Source organism: Nicotiana sylvestris, chromosome 2 (assembly GCF_000393655.2).
Source record: "Nicotiana sylvestris chromosome 2, ASM39365v2, whole genome shotgun sequence".
Taxonomy (NCBI): domain Eukaryota; kingdom Viridiplantae; phylum Streptophyta; class Magnoliopsida; order Solanales; family Solanaceae; genus Nicotiana; species Nicotiana sylvestris.
In genome coordinates, this window is record NC_091058.1 from 204,158,213 (window position 1) to 204,177,833 (window position 19,621).

A 19,621-nucleotide genomic window follows, 5' to 3' on the forward strand; every position below is an offset into this window, starting at 1 on the left:
AATATAGAGGCAGGGCTTAACCTCATGCAAATATGGAGGCAGAACTTAGCCTCATGCAAGATGCAGGACAGGGCTTAGTCCCATGCAAATAGAAGGCAGAGCTTAGCCTTATGTAAATATAGAGGCAGGGCTTAGCTTCATAAAGGATGCGGGACAAGGCTTAGTCCCATGCAAATGGAAGGTAGAGATTAGCCTTATGCAAATATGGAGGCAGGGCTTAGCCTCATGCAAGGTTCGGGACAGGGCTTAGTCTCATGCACATGGAAGGCAGAGCTTAGCCTTATGCAATCATGGAGGCAGGGCTTAGCCTCATGCAAGGTTCGGGATAGGGCTTAGTCTCATGCAAATGGAAGGCAGAGTTTTGCCTTATGCAAATATGGAGGAAGAGCTTAGCCTTATGCAAATATGGAGGTAGGACTTAGCCTCATGCAAGATGGAGACAGAGCTTAGTCCCATGCAGGATGCGGGACAAGGCTTAGTCGCATGCATAGATTTGGGATAGGGCTTGGTCCTATGCAGATGGAAGGCAAAGCTTTAGCCTCATGCAAATATGGAGGCAGGGCTTAGCCTCATGCAAGGTTTGGGACAGGGCTTAATCCCATGCAAATGGAAGGCAGAGCTTAGCCTTATGCAAATATGGATGCAGGACTTAGCCTCATGCAAGATGGAGACAGAGATTAGTCTCATGCAGGATGCGGGACAGGGCTTAGTCCCATGCAAAGATTCGGGACAGGGCTTGGTCCCATGTAGATGGAAGGCAAAGCTTAGCCTCATGCAAATATGGAGGCAGGGCTTAGCCTCATACAAGGTTCGGGACAGGACTTAAGTCCCATGCAAATGGAAGGCAAAGCTTAGCCTTATGCAAATATGGAGGCAGGGCTTAGCCTCATGCAAGATGGAGACAGAGTTTAGTCTCATGTAGGATGCGGGACAGGGCTTAATCCCATGTAAAGATTCGAGACAGGGCTTGGTCCCATCCAGATGGAAGGCAAAGCTTAGCCTCATGCAAATATGGAGGCAGGGTTTAGCCTCATGCAAGGTTCGGGACAGTGCTTAGTCTCATGTAAGGTTCGGGACAGGGCTTAGTTCCATGCAGAGAATAGGTAGCGAATAAGAGTAGAATATTTCTTAGCTAGAGATATACTCAGTGTCTAGTGGCCCGATTGATAGTGATTTTGCTCCGTGTATATATATTTTCGAATGCTACTGCTACGTCAGATGTGCCTGTGCTCAAAGAAAAATTGTAAGTTTCATAAGGGGAGGTTGGTTCATGCCTTCATCTGCTGGCCTTGCTCCTCCGTTCTGGATGCCTTGTTTGAGTTTCCCTAGGTAACACCTGGCTGTTATGAAAATAGAGTTTTCGAAAATATGCAATTATTGATGAAAAATAGAGTTATTTTAGAAACATGGTGAAATATCAAGTAATTTTAGATGAACTAGCGACTGTAACACATTTCAGAGACATTGCAGCTTTCTTATGTTAGAATTTTGAGGGTCCGCCTCAAAATTCATCCCCAGTTTGGACGTCCTCAAAATTTTGCCTCAATTGTTTAACCAATTTCTGACTTTCTGGCATGCAATAGCATTGGCTGGATTTGCTTCGAAATTTTGAGGGTCCTCCTCAAAATTCTGCCCCAGTTTCTGCTTCTGGGGGGAAATGGAAATTTTATTATGATATGACCGAATCCACAGGGCTTCCTACGTATCCCCTCTTAAGCGAGAATCAGGACAAGTGTAGTTTAATTACATCAGATGAAGAAATGTAAGCAGTCTAAACATAGTATCTCTTGACTACGTCTGAATTGATTGGTTTGGCCAGACTTCTCCATCCATTTCTGCAAGTATGAGTGTTTCTCCTTTTATCACCTTGTGAACCATGTAGGGACCTTGCCAATTGGGATAGAATTTCCCTTTGGCTTCATCTTGATGCGGGAAGATTTTCTTCAGTACCAACTGTCCTAGCGCAAACTGACTTGGTTTGACCCTTTTGTTGAAAGCTCTAGACATTCTGTTCTGATAAAGCTGACCGTGATATATTGCATTCATTCTTTTTCCATCTATAAGGGACAATTGCTCATAGCGGATCCTTATCTATTCTGCACTGCTGAGTTTGGCTTCTTGTATGATCCTTAAAGAAGGAACCTCTACCTCGGTTGGGATGACAGCTTCGGTACCATAAACCAGCATGTAGGGAGTTGCCCCGGTTGATGTGTGAACTACAATGCGGTATCACAACAAAGCAAAGGGTAGCTTCTCGTGCCATTGTTTGTGGCTTTCTACCATCTTCCTTACTATCTTCTTGATGTTTTTGTTGGCCGCTTCTACGGCTCCATTCATTAGAGGTCTATAGGCTGTGGAATTCTTGTGCTTGATTTTGAAAGTTTCACACATGGCTTTCATCATATCACTTTTGAGATTGGCGGCATTATTTGTGATAATGGACTCAGGAACTCCGAATCGGCAAATAGTATGATCCTTCACAAAGTCTGCGACGGCTTTCTTGGTTACAGCTTTGTAGGACATAGCCTCTACCCATTTTGTGAAGTAGTAATGGCTACTAAAATAAACATTTTCCCGTTTAAAGTAGTGGGCTCGAACGGACCGATGACATCCATTCCCCAGGTGGCGAATGGCCAAGGTGAGCTTGTGTCATTGAGCTCATTTGGCGGCAATTTTATCATATCAGCATGTACTTGACATTGGTAGCATTTTCGGACATACTAGACACAATCTGTCTCCATGGTCATCCAAAAATAACCGGCCCTAAGTATTTTCTTGGCCAAGACAAAACCATTCATATGCAGGTCGCAGGTCCCAACATGTATCTCCTCAAGTAGCTTAGAAGCCTCTTTCGCGTTGACATATCTTAGCAACCCCAAATCAGGAGTTCTTCTATACAAGTTTCCTCCACTGTGGAAGAAGTGATTGGATAACCTCTGAAGTGTGTGTTTTTGAGTATGGTTCGCATGTTCTGTATATTCTCCTTTTGCCAAATATTCTTTGATATCGTGAAACCAAGGCCTCCCGTCTGTTTCTTCTTCAACATGGGCACAATACACTGGCTGACTATGGATCCTTACTGGGATGGGATTGATGAAGTTCTTGTCGTGATGTTGTATCATGGATGACATGCTGGCCAATGCATCGGTAAACTCGTTCTGAATTTTGGGAACATGCTGAAATTATATCTTCGTGAACCTCTTTCTCAACTCCTATACATGGTGCAGATATGGCAATATCTTGGAATTCTTGGTGGCCCATTCTCCTTGTACCTGGTGCACAAGTAGATCTGAATCACCAATTACCAGTAGCTCTGGAATATTCATGTCGATTGCCATGTTGATCCCTAGTATGCAGGCTTCATACTCTGCCATGTTGTTGGTGCAAGGAAATATGAGTTTAGTAGATACTGGATAATGTTGACTTGTTTCTGATACCAGTCTTGTTAGCAGATACCAGAACTGCTCCATTGCCCACTCCTTTGAAGTTTCCAGCTCCATCAAAGAACATCCTCCAACCGTCATAAGCTTCAGTAATGTCCTCTCCTGCGAATGATACTTCTTCATCGGGAAAATACATTTTTAGGTGTTCGTATTCTCCTTTCATGGGATTCTCAGCAAGATGATCTGCCAATGCATGTCCCTTGACTGCTTTTTGAGTCACATAAATAATGTCGAATTATCTCAACAGGATTTGCCACTTAGCCAGCTTGCCAGTGGGCATGGGTTTCTAAAAGATATATTTCAAGGGATCCATCCTTAATGTGAGGTAAGTTGTGTAGGCACAGAAGTAATGCCACAATTTCTGAGTTATCCAGGTCAAAGCGCAGCAAGTGCGTTTCAGCAGAGAATATTGTGCTTCATAAGGTGTGAACTTCTTACTCAAGTAGTATATGGCTTGCTCCTTTCGCCATGTCTCGTCATGTTGTCCCAAAACGTAGCCGAAGTCTCCATCTAGTACTGCAAGGTAGAGTAGCAAGGGTCTACCTGGATCTAGCGGGACTAAGACCGGTGGTGTGGATAGGTACTCCTTGATTTGTCGAAAGCTTTCTGACAATCTTCGGTCCAACTTGTTTCGGCATCTTTCCTCAACATCTTGAAGATGGGTTCACATATAACTATATATTGTGCTATAAAGCGACTGATATAGTTGAAACGTCCTAGGAAGCTCATCACGTCCTTCTTGCTCCTTAGTGGCGGTAACTCTTGAATAGCCTTAACTTTGGATGGGTCCAACTCAATTCCCCGACGACTGACAATGAATCCCAATAACTTTCCTGTGGGAACCCCGAATGCACATTTTGCGGGGTTCAGTTTTAAGTTGTACCTCCTTAACCTGTCAAAGAACTTTCTCAAGTCTGTTATGTGATCTATGGCCCTCTTGGATTTGATAATGACGTCGTCAACATACACCTCTATTTATTTGTGTATCATATCATGGAAGATGGTTGTCATGGCTCTCATGTAAGTAGGCCTAGCATTCTTTAGACCAAATGGCATCATCTTGTAGCAGTACACCCCCCACGGTATAATAAAAGTTGTTTTATCTGCGTCTTCTTCATCCATCCAGATCTGGTGATAACCCGCGAAGAAATCTACGAAGGATTGGAGCTCATGCTTGGCACAATTATCGATTAGGATGTGTATGTTTGGTTGTGGGAAGTCATCCTTAGGACTTGCTCTATTTAAGTCTCGATAGTCAACACATACCTTGACTTTCCCATCTTTCTTTGGAACTGGCACGATGTTGGCTAACCAGGTTGGGTACTCGACCACCCTGAGAACTTTGGCTTTGATATGCTTAGTAACTTCCTCCTTGATTTTAAGGCTCATATCTGGTTTGAACTTTCTGAGTTTCTGCTTCACTGGCAGACATATTGGATTGGTAGGCAACTTGTGAGCCACTATGGAGGTGCTCAAACCGGTCGTGTCACCATATGACCATGCAAAGATATCCTCATACTCCTTCAAGAAACGAATGTACTCTTCCTTCTCTGTTGGTGATAAGTGAATGCTTATGCGAGTCTCCTTGACGATTTCAGCGTCTCCCAAATTTACTGCTTCGATTTCGTCCAGGTTGGACTTAGGCTTATTCTCAAAGTTCTCAACCTCTCTGACAACCTCCTCAAGTATTTCATATTCTTCCTCCAAGTCACTATCCTTATATTGCATTGCCTCATTACATGTCACAGTCACCGGTTCATCAGGAAAAGTAATAATAACGCTATAGAAAGAAAAGTGTGGAAGATAATAATGAATAGTAAATAGCAATGCATTGATTAAAACTGAAAACATCCAAAACAAGTACGGCTCGATGAATCGAGCAATTATTTTGAAACAAGTGAGTCTTTAAAATAAAGTTACTAAAGATATCTTAGATGCCTAGCATGGCTATAGAAATAAAATTAAGTTGATTGCCAAGCTACCCAGGGACTCGGCGGGCCCGGGATGGTGTGGCAGTCCAGTTCCTGAGAACAGCTCCCTTCTCCACAGTCTGAATAGTGAGGCCATACTCCTCTTCCTCCTCAATTATTGCACTGCAATCCATGTCCTCATCCTCTAGGAACAAATTTTTCAGCCCAGCTAACGCTTCTTCTTCTACAGTTCCCCATATTGTATCAGCTTGGTGAAAAGTCTGACCTAGATGTGGCACTGGTTGCTCAAGAGGGTAATAAGGTCCACGCCATGGAGGCGACCAATCATCATACTCTTGCCATGTATACTAGTAAGCGATCCCAAACGTAGTACCATGAGGTTTCAACTGTATTGGTTTGGCGATGCCTTGGAAGTTCTTCCCAAGCCCTTTGCCGGGTTCATACCCAGACCATGCTAATATGCTTTCTATTTTGTTACTCCACCATTTGTCTTTCTCAACGGCATTGACATGTTTTCCGTGATGATAGGTTTCCCCTCCTAGCCTTCTTTTATTCCCGATAACCGGGATGGTTTGACTGGTGTAAGTGGGGTTACTCCCGTCCCCGTAAACGATCACCTCCCGGTGGTTTCATTCCAACTTCACGACCTGGTGTAGTATGGAAGCCACAGCCCTAGTGGCATCTATCCAAGGTCGACCCAATAGGAGATTGTATGAAGCTGATATGTCAAGCACTTGGAATTCAACATCGAACTAAGTTGGCCCCATCTGCAGACAAAGATTAATCTCCCCAATCATGTCCCTTTAAGACCCATCAAAGGCTTTCACGTTCATGCTTCCTGCCCATATTTCATGGAAACTTTTGCCCAATCTTTTTAGAGTATCAACGGACAAATGTTGAGGTTTGAACCTCCATTGATTAGAACTCTGGCATTGAATTTGTCTTCAAATTATACCGTGATATGCAACGCTCGGTTATGATTCAACCCTTCAGGCGGTAGTTCATCCTTGTGGAAGATTATCTTATGACTTTTCAACACCTGCCCTACCATGTTGGTCATCTCTCCGCAGGTGATATTGTTAGGTACGTAAGCTTTACTTAACACCTTCATCATAGTATTCTTGTGCGCCTTTGAATTTTGTAACAGTGATAGGATGGATATTTGACCTGGGGTTTTGTTCAAATGATCAATGACAAAGTATTCCCTCGCTTGTACTTTCCTCCAAAGCTCATCTGGTCCTAATTCAATGACAGACTACTTGGTAGTGGCATCCTTACTTGGTCCTCCCAAGTGTTCAGGTGTATAGATTCTTCCGGTCCTAGTCATTCCTTGTGCAGCATCGGATTCTTCCAACTTTGCCTTTCCTTTTCACCTAGCTTTGGCAACGTAATCCCAGGGTATTGCTTTTGAATCAAAATGAGGTATGGTTGATACTGTCACTATGAAAGGAGTGGTCACTTCTATTTCAAATAGAACAGGTGTGGCTGCAGGTGGAGCTACCTCTACCTCAAATGGAATTGATGCAGCTACCTCAACCTCGACTGATGACTGAGTCTATACTACAATAGGAGTAAGTGTGACTGCAGGTTTAAAGTCATCGCCTTCTCGAATAAGCCCGATTGACCCCTTAGGATCCCATTCTTCATCTATCTCTATCATATGTATTCCACCGCCCCTATGATCCGGGAGAGGATTGTTGTGGACATTCGGTGTAGCTTCTTTTGCATGTATGACCTTGTTGTCAATCAGTTTCTGGATTTTATCTTCCAATGTTCGGCACTCGTCAATGGTGTGCCCCTTTATACCGGAATGGTATGCACAATTTTTGTTTGGGTTGACCCATTAGGATGGGTTCTCCACTGCCACAACGGGAATAGGAGTGATGTAACTAGCGGCCTTCAACCTTTCATATAGTTGGTCGATGGGTTCAACAATAGCGATGTATTGTCTAGGTGGTTTGCGGTCAAGATTGGGTCGTGATTTTGGGTAATTTTGGAGAGTTAGAGGTGACTGGAAATGAGATGGCTGGGAATTGTAGGTGTGATAAATAGTGGATGGTTGAGAATATATGGGAGATGAGGATTGGTATGTGGGTGGAGATGTTTGGTATGTGAATGGAGATTTGGGGCCCTAAGCCACCATTACTGCCCTAACATCTTTCTTCTTTGATATGCCACCTGATTGTAATGCTTTGTTTGTGGCATGTAGTACCTTAAAGTTTGTTACTATCCCGCTCTTGATGCCTTCTTTGATCCTTTCACCAAGTTTGATGATATTATAGAATTTATGGTTTTCAATAACCATCAACCTTTCATAGTATTGCGGATCTTTTGCTCTGACGAAGAATTTGTTCATTTGCTTCTCGTCCAAAGCTAGCCTGACTTTGGCCGCTTCTGACCTCCAACGAGTAGCATACTCGCGCAAAGTCTTGGTGGGCTTCTTCTTAAGGTTCTAAATGTAGAAAACATCTAGTGCATTTTCTATGTTGAACCTGAATCGGTCTATGAAATTATATGCCATAATCACCTAGTTGGACCATTTCTTAGGATCCTGGCTGATGTACCAGGACAAAGCATCTCATGTAAGACTTCTCATAAAAAGTTTCATCCGGATGTTTTCATCTTTTTCAACCCCGACAAGCTTGCCAGAATAGGTCCTTAGATGAACCCTGGGATCACTTGTACCATCAAACATCTCGAACTTGGGAGGTTTGTAACACTCTGGCAGTTCTATATCTAGTTGTATGCATAGGTCTTCATAATTCAAGCCTTCTATCCCTTTGCCTTCTTCGACACCCTGAACCTGACTTGTAAATTTCTTGAGTTCCTCAGCAATGTTCTTGATGAGCAAGTCCTTCTCAACGGATTCTAGTGTATAGGAGGTTGGTTGAATAGAGTGAGGTACGGTTTCCACATATATAGGGTTGTTTTAGTGAGTGCCAGGAACTTGGGTATAGTGAAGGTCATTGGTTGAGTTTTGAGGATCGGGAATGGGTTGTGGTTTGTTCTGGGGAGTGTGATAAGTAGCGGTTGGTGGGTACTGGATTAGTTGATGATGGTATTGTGGTGGAGTTAGTATCGGTAAAGTATTGAGATTTTGAGGTGGAGTTGCATATTGATGAGGTGCAGGAGGGTTTTGTGGATGTTGGTTTGGTTCATTTTGCGGAGGTGCTGGGTTTTTGGTGTTTTGTTGGTTGACATCGGAGACATTCAGGGTGAGGGATAGGTTTGCTAAGTTGCGGATCTGCTCAAGTTCTCCTTGTAGCTCTAGTATCTTTTGTTCCAACCGCAAAACCAAATCATTTGGTGCCGGAGTACTTCGACCATCTAAAGTTTCTGCATTCTCCACATTTTCCTTTCGAATACCACTTAAGTCATCCATTTTATCTTTCCCTCTGCTATTTGTATTACTTGGAGGAGGAGGAGGAGGAGGAGGTGGTGGAGGGCCTCTAGATCTGGTGTGACATGTTGATGATAGCAGTATGTGCGAACCAACCTTAGGGGATGGGAATAAAGAATAAAGAAAAACAAAAGATAAACAAGTCAATAAGGGTTTTGAAATGTTTGCAGTATTTAAACACATATTGCGGAGTGTAAATTCGTGTCCTAATTTGGGAGCCTCGTTGTGCCCTAGGTAGGCCTAGCGACAAACAGATTTGGAGAAATTCAATGCCAATAATTGCCTCATTTCATTAATGTAAAAACTAACGACCCAAGACGACACAATAATGTTACTAATGACACTTGGCCTTATTACATTTAAAAGAAAAGCAAGTAAACCTAATCTACTTGGTCCCAGAAGGACCCTCTTCAGACCGAATGCTATTGTCAATCAGTTCTCCCAGCTCTCGCATGTTTAGCAGTAAGAATGCCCTTGCCAAATGTCCTTCTTCATTTCCCTCAGCGTTCTAGCAGTCGGTGACCCTCTTTCTTATCTTCCCTTCTAATTCTATTAAATTGTACTCTAGATATTCCAGCCTTTCGCTGGATTTAACAGCTCTCTCTTTCCACTCATTAATCATTTCCATATCGGCTTTATGCTGCGCCATATGCTCAACTTCAGACTCTCGAACTCTTTTGTGCATCTTGTTATACTTCACCTCTGCTTCAGCAAACTCATCTATGACCCTATTTCCTGGACCAACCCTTGGCTCAAAGATTCCTGATAGATTATCATCCAACCATGAGGGGTAAAAGTATGAATGGCCCACATGATATCGGTAAAGCTCGATAGTATCTTTCTCCACGATAATCTTCAAAGTCCACATATGTTGTGTTTCATTCTTATATAGGATGGCGTCCCCCTAGAAATCAGCTATGAAGTGACTCATTTTAGTGACCCATGGTATGACCTGTCTCTTGCTTGCCTGTCTCATAACCCTGAGGGAAGCATAAGGGTATATCCCCCTTAACCTAATCAACACCAAGTATGGGATGTATCTGGATCTGATGATGAACTCATCGGTGAGGAACCACTCGAACATCTACTGAACCTGGTCCTCAGTTAATTTATTGAAAAACTGCACCCATCCTACAACATCCTTAGGTTGAGCAAACATGTCCGGAATGTAAGTCATTCTCTTAGGGTTATGGAAAGTTATGTGGTCATTCCACGGCCTTCGTGGAAACTCCTGACGATATTGACCCCTTTAGAGATGCTCTAACAACCAAACCTGTAGCAGCAAATTGCAACCCTCAAGGAATCTGGACCCCTTCTAACATCGTTCCAAGGCCCGGGACATATCTACAATGATCATAGGGACAATGGTATATGTCTGTCCTTTGATTACGTCCATCAAAGTTTTGGCCACCATGGCCAGCCTGTATGGATTCTATCCCCTTGGATTGGAAATACCAGCATGCCCAAGAAACACATAATGAACACGAAGACCCTACGATGAACCCAACCCAAGGAGGTGATTGAGAACTCATCATCAAAAATACGGTAAGAGCTACTGTGACTGTATCTTTCATAGAGGAAGTCGAAAGGTACGTAGGAATTCTTCACACACTCCAAATCATCATTTTTCTTCAGCCCCATCATCTTAAGGAACCCTCTAGTGGTGCGATTTTCAAGTGCTAACAGACCAGGGCTATCCCAAGGCAACCCATCAAATCCTCATATTTCTTCTAGAAGGGGAGTCATTTCTATGTCCCCAAAGCGAAACACGGCCCTTTCCTTGTCCCAAAACATAGTGACAGCCTCGATTAACATTTTGTTTGGCTGAAAATCCAACAGTGAAGGCAAATTTCCTAAGACTAGTTTAACATGATTTTGGTCACTTGAGGGAAGATCCCTCCACCAATCTAGCAAAAGTGGAGGTATGCTACCGACCATACCGAATCTAGGGATTTCGTGCCTCATTTTCTGCAAAAAAAAATATGGTTAGGCACTTTCCCCCTCTAGGTTCGTCTATTTATACAACAATGATTAGCATATTGGCACTTATTTCCCCAAAATTAATGCACACAATCATGGTTGCGTCCGTTGGGATAATGGAAAACCCGATGGACTTTTGGACGAGGCTTGTCTTAAAGGGTTATTATGCGGACAACATATTAACCAGGCTAGGTTTGACCGTGATGCATGCACAATTAAACAGAGTAAAGTTCTATAGAGGTCTAGACTGGAACCCTCAAGCGGACAACTTGAGGGGGAAAGGCACGGAACTGTCGAATGTACTGCTGATCGACTAGTTTTACCGCAAATACGTCTTTCCGAATTTAAAGGGTGATATATAGGAAGAGCACAAACACTCATCAAGCGTTGCTATAGGATTGATTACACACGAGTGGAATATGATGTTGAGCATGATTTATGCAACAATAAATAGCATGTTGTCAAGCATTTGCACGTAAAAAAAATGATAAATGCAGTATTTAAATAATTGAAAGACAGTTACAGAAAAAGAAAATAAAGAGACAAGTCAGTTTCAGAAAATAAAGGAAATCATAATAAGCAGTTAAATCCAAATAAAGGGGAGGGTGTACGAGATAAAACATGCTTAAGACTAATTCACAAAATAAGTTCGTTATGGTAAGAGCCTACAATCCCCAGCAGAGTCACCATGTTGTCGTTCCCCCTTTTCCTTCGCGGAATCCGGGTTTCGATATTCATTAGGAACAACTCGTTTCCTTTTGGGAATTAGGTATTTGAAGAGTCACCACCTAACGGATAATGGTGCGTTAGGGCACCTAGAGCAGTTAACTCATGTAACCAGTTTGCATTACCAGAGATTAGGGTAAGGGCTCGAAATAACCTTGAGGGGAAGGTGTTAGGCACCCCTCGCCATCCACAACGGTGGGTCCCGACCGAACTTAGTTATATGAATTAGTCATTTAAGGAGTAAGTAGTCTAAGCACACATTTGCAAATAAGGGTAGTTTGTGCAGTCTAAGCACATAATCAAGAAAGTTTAGACGGTCCAAGCCCGCATATGTAAATTTAAGAAGTATAGATAGTCTAAGCACACATACTTAAGTTAAGGAATTTTGAACAGTCTAAGCACACATACATAAATTGAGGAAAGGAAGTCCTAAGTTGGTTAGCCTATAGGATCACATATGTACAATACCCGGTAAGCCTTCCTCAACTAGAGGGGTTACACGTGGCATTAGCGCATAGGTCATCATATCCTTTTACTACCCATTGTCACACCTGCTTTTCATTTACACCCGCAAGGGCGTTGTACAGGAGTTTTTCCATTTAAAGGACAATCGAAACGGGATTTAATTATTAATTATTCAGAGTCGCCACTTGGGATATTAATGGTGTCCCAATTCACCGATTGAATCCCGAACCGAGGAAATTTATGACTCTGTTAACAGTCCGCGAACCAGAAATCCGAGTAAGGAATTCTGTTAACTCGGGAGAAGGTGTTAGGCATTCCCGGGCTCCGTGGTTCTAGCACGGTCGCTCAACTGTTGTATTTGATTTTATCTGATTTTAATACATGCTAGCTTATGTGCCTTTTATTCGTAAACCGCTTTTTATCATTATTTATTTTAAAAGAATTGCGACGTCGTGAAAATGCGTTTCGAACCACGTCGCAATCAATGCACCCGTGGTTATCAACACATTTCGACTTCGTCGAGATTTGGATTTGGGTCGCATCAATGCGCACCCGAGTTTAAGAAGGTAATTTAATTAAAATCGCGCCTAAAGATTCTAACGTAATATTATTTTGGGGAAGGCCGTGAAGTTCGCAAAATGGCCCTCCCAAATTCTAATCATTTTTAATAACCATTTATTGAGGGCCCCACATTTATTGATTTTTGTTCGGTGAGGCTCGTCTCAATTTGTGAACCTCTTTTCTATCATTATTTATTTTATAAGAATTACGATGTCGTGAAAACGCGTTTCGAACCCCGTCGCAATCAATGCGCCCGTGATTGTCAACACATTTCGACTTCATCGAGATTTGGATTTGGGTCACATCAATGCGCACCCAAGTTTAAGAAAGTAATTTAATTAAACAGTGCCTAAAGATTCTAACGTATTATTATTTTGGGGGAGGCCGTGAAATTCGCTAAACGGCCCTCCCAAATTCTAGTTATTTTAATAGCCATTCATTGAGAGCCTCGCCATTTTGTGTTTATTGGGTGGGGCTCGTCTCAGCATCAAAAGGCCAACCTAGGAGTGATTACGATTTTTTCCAGTATTATCTGTCCCTAATAAAAATGAAAATAATAAAAGAAAACCAAATCAGATACACGTTAGTCTAGTTTCCTTATGGCCAACATCATTGGGCCTGAATTTGGCCCAAATCAGGCCAAACCAAATCAGATAGCGTAGAAAAAGGGGGGCAGCAGATTGAAGCTCATGAATGGCAAAACTGAGGGATTATTTAACATTTACAAAAGGAAATCAAGGCATTCGTCCAAGTCAGTTTAGATATCAACGTTTTGAATTTTAATTCCTGAATATTTCTAACGTGAAAATCGACAGAAGCTTAAAGCTGGCCACAGTATTAATTTAGCATGCATTCACGGGTAACTAGGAAAGCAACGTCTAACAAATCAGCTTGAAATACAAAACAGACCTAATTGTTTTCGAATTGATTCAACTAACATTTCCTACACTTAATTGTTGAGACCGGTAATTATACGGCATTGATTGTTTGAAGTGCAGTTCCTGTTCATATTATTTTGATCCCTATTCACGGGTGAACATTTACTAAAGCCAACAATTAACAAGCAAAGTTATAAATCACTTCTAGCAACAGTAGCAGTAACACTCTACAAGAACGAACTTAATGTAATTCCTAGATTTTGAACTAACACTAGTCAACTAAATGGTTCATGACTTCACAACGGGACCATTGTATAGCAAGCTGAAAATATAAGTCCATTTGAATCTATTTATAACTGTTGAAAGCAAATCATGTATCAATTTTCACAAACACAGTCCATTATATTAACGGTCCTAAATACAAGTCGAATTCAATGAGTCACATATACATCTTTTCTAATTGAACAATTACAGTTATATGCATCCAAAGATGAACACAAAACAATCAATTCCATTGCGCTCACTCCAAGTTGTGGTCACATCAATGTAATTTCGAGCATGTACCTGGAAATTGAATTTCAACAAGAAGAGATGAGGATCAACAGCAGAAATCAGAGGATCAGCAACAGTAATGAGCAGAACCCAGAAAAACAGAACTAACAACTCAAGAAGGTTTCAAATCCAGTAATTGCTCAATCAACATAGCAAACTCGAACTTAACCCAGAAAATGCACTCAACCAAGACCGGACAGTGTAGTAAACCCAGCAGCAACAACAAAACACCCAAAACAAAAGGGCTGAATTCAAAAAAACTGTTCGAAATCAAACTAGAACACCTCTGGACTTTCAGCAATTAAAGAGAGATCAAGGGAGATGTGAATTAATAACTAGAACATCAAAATTAACGTACAATTTCCAATGAAACAGTGATTTTTTTTTTTCGATTTTCCAAAATTTTTGTTTGTTTTTGGCTTTTGAAGTTTGAATTTCAATTCTTAGATCTAAAAATGAAGAGAATGTTTGTGAGGGGTGATTTTTTTTGGCTGAAAGGGAACCCCTTCACAAGGCATGAAAATGCCAATTTATAGGCAAAGATAAGGGCAGCCCTTCAATATTCTGTTTTCAATCTTAGTCCCTTATTTCCCAACTTGTTCCCCAAGTAACTACTACCAAAATTATTAAAACTTATACTAAAACCCCATTTGGAATGTCTTGGAAGGTTTTTTTAGCCATACAATGCCTATACTATCCCTGCCCTGATTTTGAAATTACCAAACTTAATAAAAGTTACCCTTTCCTTTGCCTGAACTACCCTTACTTTCACTCTGGAATTACTACCCAACCACAGCCCTTTTACCCTAGCTACAGATTCAAGTTAGTTAAACAAGTATTAAACTATTCAGCTAAATCCAATCAACCAAACCTTTACTACTAAAAACTGAATTAAGAAAAACTATACTCATCAAGCTAACAGAATACTAATTCAAACCAATTAAGATCTAACAATATTCATAACAGAATTCACAAACACATAAAAGTCTAGAATTACTAAACCAAAACTAAAGAAGGAAACAAAATCACCTGCAAATATTTACAAAATCAATTATTGCCGAAGTCAGAACTAAAGTTGAAATTAAAACGAGTAAAACCTAATCGAATCGAATTATACTAACTAAATAGAACTAAACACCGAAATGAATCAAAATACTCTAAACCTAGAATTGTAACAGAAGCATGAACGATTAGAAACAGATAACAACTTAACTTCATTAAACAACTAATACATGAACCCAGAAACAAGATTAAAAAAATGAATCAAAATAGAGAAGGAAAACTTACGGCTAAAATCTTCGCTTGACCAATTCATCGAACTTGATTTTTTGGTTGGCGTTAGATGTTTGTAAAGCATATGGTGCCAATTAGAAATTAACTCGACGCCTTAAAATTCCCTAGAACGGGTTTGAACCCTGAACCCTAGATCCGATATTTGCTGAGCTTTAGAGAGATTCGAGGGATTTCGACCAGGGATTCAGGATGAGGAAGGTCAGGGGATTATCAGGTACCGATTTGGGGCTATTTGGACAAAAATAGGGTTTTGGGTCTGATTTAAAATCAAGATTCGAGAGCCTGGACTTGATTCGAGGGAAACCATTGTCATAGATGGAAAGAGAGGAGTGAGGAGGACGAGGGGTGTAAATTTGGGGGTGATTAGCATTGGTGCCGCCACCGGTGGCCCAGGGATTTAGTGGCGGCGGGATTAGGGTTCGTTGTTGGTCTCTCAGAGACGTGGGGTGAGAGAGATGATTGAGGGGGTGGGGGGTAATATTCAGACATATATATATATTAAAGAGTGGGGGCTTCTGGACCGTTCGATCTAATAACCTCGACGGCTGAGATCTGGTGCACTGAGAAACGGCGTCGTTTGGCTCCTCTTGGGACCGGACCGGGTTGGGCATAACTGGGCCTGGGCGGATTGTTGTGAGATTGGGCTGGGATATTAATTGGCCCAAATCATGGGCAGCCCTTTTTAATGTTTTCATTTCTTTTCTTTTGTTTCTTTTATTTAATTTTTGTGTGTATATTTTTTCTAATTTTATAAAATTGCAAAAATTAAAATAAAGTCCTAATATATTTCAAAATTAAACTAATTAATTCCTAAAATTATCTTAAAAACTATTCCGGGACGAATTCACAATTAAACAATTAAAAATGCAAAAGTGGACTATTTTTGTTATTTTCCATATATTCTATTATAAAACAAATTAATCCCTGATTAATACTAACATATGAAATTATATCCTAAATGAAAATGCATATTTTTTGTATTTTATATGAATTGATCATGCACAAATAAAATGCAACAACTATCAGAAGATGACGCCAAACTGCACAAAAATCGTAAAAAGAAAGAAAAAAATCATTTCGTTTGAATTTTGGGAATAATTTGCTTAGGGCAAAAATTACGTGCTCACCCCTATTACCCTCCCCGTAGTGGTTATATAAGCGAGTTTAATTAACGAACTCTAAGCGTGTTTTACCCGTCCCTTCCTTGTGGTCCCAGAGGTGTATAGGACCTTTATACTTAGGCAGTTCTAGACACTCCTAAAGTATTTAAAAGGTAAAATCTAAGAACATATAGGACTGTCAAATAGGGAAGCAATTAGGGGCTCATGTTTTACCTCCGCACATAAACAAATACGTAGCACGTCTCAAACAACTGATTTTAAAGAAATTCAGAAAGCCCTAGAACATAGTATCTAGATGAACATCACAAACACAGAATATGCATTATTTTTTTCAAAAGCGAAGTGGCAGAACCCTAATCAGCTTGCCTATTGATTTTATAGCCTGTTAAACCTGGATAATTTCACACATAAACAGAGCTTGATTTTAAAGTTATAAGACTATTAATTACCTAGGAATTGCCTAGGCATGGGTCTGTATGCAATCATAATTCTAGGAATTGGTTAAGACAACTTGAAGTCATTCAATCCTATAGGCATACTGAATTAAGTGATTAATGTTACAGAACTGATTTCATGCATGTTTATACTAGAACATAATATCTATGTTGGTTCGTTTTAAAACCTTTTATTCAGACAGTTATTCATTTAAGCAACATAGATGCGATCTGAAGCAAATGCAAACAGAGTCCTAAGGCAAGATTTCTAGATGGTCATTTTATCAAGCGTGATTATAGCATTAGTTTAATGATAGGATTTACAGGTGATAACAACTTATGCAGAATTAGAAATGAAGTGATGCATTATAACATGTTTTCTAATATGCAAAGGCAGTAAATGTGAACACCTAAGGCAGGATTTCTAATGCGAAGAACATATACCTATGACATATTTCTAATGCAAGTAACGTAGCATATAGACCTAAAGCATAATTTCTACCACAATATAAACCCAAAGAAGGAAATTCATATATATAAACCTAAGAGCATGATTTCGACTGCATATCACATATATGAACCTAAAAGCTTGATTTCTACCCCATTTCCACAAAAATCATATAGGAACCCTTCACTTTTTCACTAATCACCCCAACATCTGTTTACAAAGGAATATTATTACAGACCAGGATCAAATGAATTACATAAATAAATGAATATATACTATAGGGAGCCTGAATCAGGCCCAAAGTAAACCTGGGAATGCTAGGCCTTCAATACAGTCTCAGAAGCCAAAGATCTCACAACCAATAATGTGTGATGTGTTAGAGTTCCCTAAGGACCTCAAGGATCCCGGGTAGTTCTCACACCAAGACCTTTCTCAAATGGGGATTGGTTATGTGTAGTGTGTAAGGGCCAGCCCTGGTATGCCAGAGTTCAAAGGGATTTCAAGGATCCCTAAGCAGTACACACACCAGAGGGGCAGAACTTAATAGTCTAAGAGTAGGGTGAGAGTGCTTGACATAGTGTTGAAAGACTTAGTAAAACAATGTAGAGAAAAGATTCAGAAATGGAAAAAAGTTTTTAAAGATGCTAGGAGTGACCAGTTTTGAGAAGAATAATAAGAGTAGGAGCAATAATTTTGAAATCATTTTGAGGAAAGCATACTCAGGAAACAACCCAATTAATCGTAGAATACCCAGATTAACTTAACAAGCAGACTTACAAACAGGGGGTAAAGGGGATTGGGAACATATAAGGTTGAAATCGCATAAACAGGGAAACATTTGATATAGCAAATGTACAGAACAACTAGGAGTCTACTGAACAAGTTAGTCATGGTAAGAGACAGTTAAGACATAGAGAAAGAATGTAGCAGAATTATGTTGAAGACAAAGATGTGTTGAACAGAATTGGACATAATCAGGACCAATCGAATGCACTAGAAAACTAAGTAACTAATATAGTCATACCAATTAAAGGGAGGGGGTAAGGGAACTAAGTAAACATGTTGGACAAATATCGAAGAACTAAATGAAGGCAGACATGCTGATTACACATAAGGCAGAATTTAGACATGCTTAATAACAGCAAACAGAGAAACAAATTGAATAACTAGTACATGAACAAGCATAGATGTAGAACACATAAAGTTGAGTTTCAAAATTTAACTAGAGATATACCAGTTAAAGAAGAAAAATGCAGAATGTAAAAACAGGTGCAATTCCTCTATCTAGCCTTGGCCTTTAGCCGGCTAGACCCACAGTTAGCATAAGTAGCAAAGAAAGAAGAGAGAGTTTGAATGTATGTGTGTGTATTCTGAACTGTGTTCATGTGTTGAAGGAGCAGAGTGAGAATGCTTATATAGCAGTTCAAGAGTAGAGCCAATAAGGTAAAAGAATCAGAAATCAGTAATTAAAGGCAATCAGAATCCAATCACATAAGGAGTTCAGAATAGACTCATTTATTAGGGGCAATTAGCCAAACGGTAATAATAGGGAGTCTAATTAAGGAAAGAAGTTCAAATCAAACCAAATAAAAGAGTTCAGAATAAAATAATCAGTGGTCTAATTAAGGAAAGAATAATGTAAAGGAATCAGTAGATATACAGGTAATCAAATGAGGCAAGAATGACTAATTAAGGTCGTAAACATGGAAACAGGCGAGACTTAAGCATACAAATCTCTAACAGAGCAAATCAATTAGCCAAATTTCAAAGTAACAATGATTTTTGGAAAGAATATATCAACTCCCATAAATAGAAAATAAACTAAGTAAAACTTCACAGAAACATAGAACTTAGTCGGAAAAATCATGTTCAAATCCTTAGAGAAATTAATTAGGGAAAAAACACAAAATATTGGATTTGACGAAGAAAAGCATCCAAGTTAGAGGATACAGAGCAAACTAATACGATTGGTAACATGGAAAGACCCAAATCGTAGCAAGAACTGGAAATATCCGTATATTATATAGAATCAGTCAGGGTTTGAACACTCATGCAAAAATCAGTCGAGGTGAAGAAGAAATGATTCACTAAACATTAATAACTTAGAAAGATCTTTGAAAAACAGTTTTGGATGAACCCTAGTTTGAGAACAGTGATTAGAAAGCGAGATAGTCAAGTAAAGTAAGGGGTTTTTGGAGAAAAACATTTGATAATACCCAAATCATGTCAGATCTATGAAGATCTGAGAAGAGTTGACAACAATGAACTAGGGTTTTCAGAAAAAATAGAAGAGATGAGAGAATAGGTCGAGAACCCAAAGATCCGTAACAAAATAAAGAGAAGTTCTCACTCATAGTCAAACAAATGGCCTGAGACAGGCTAACAAGCA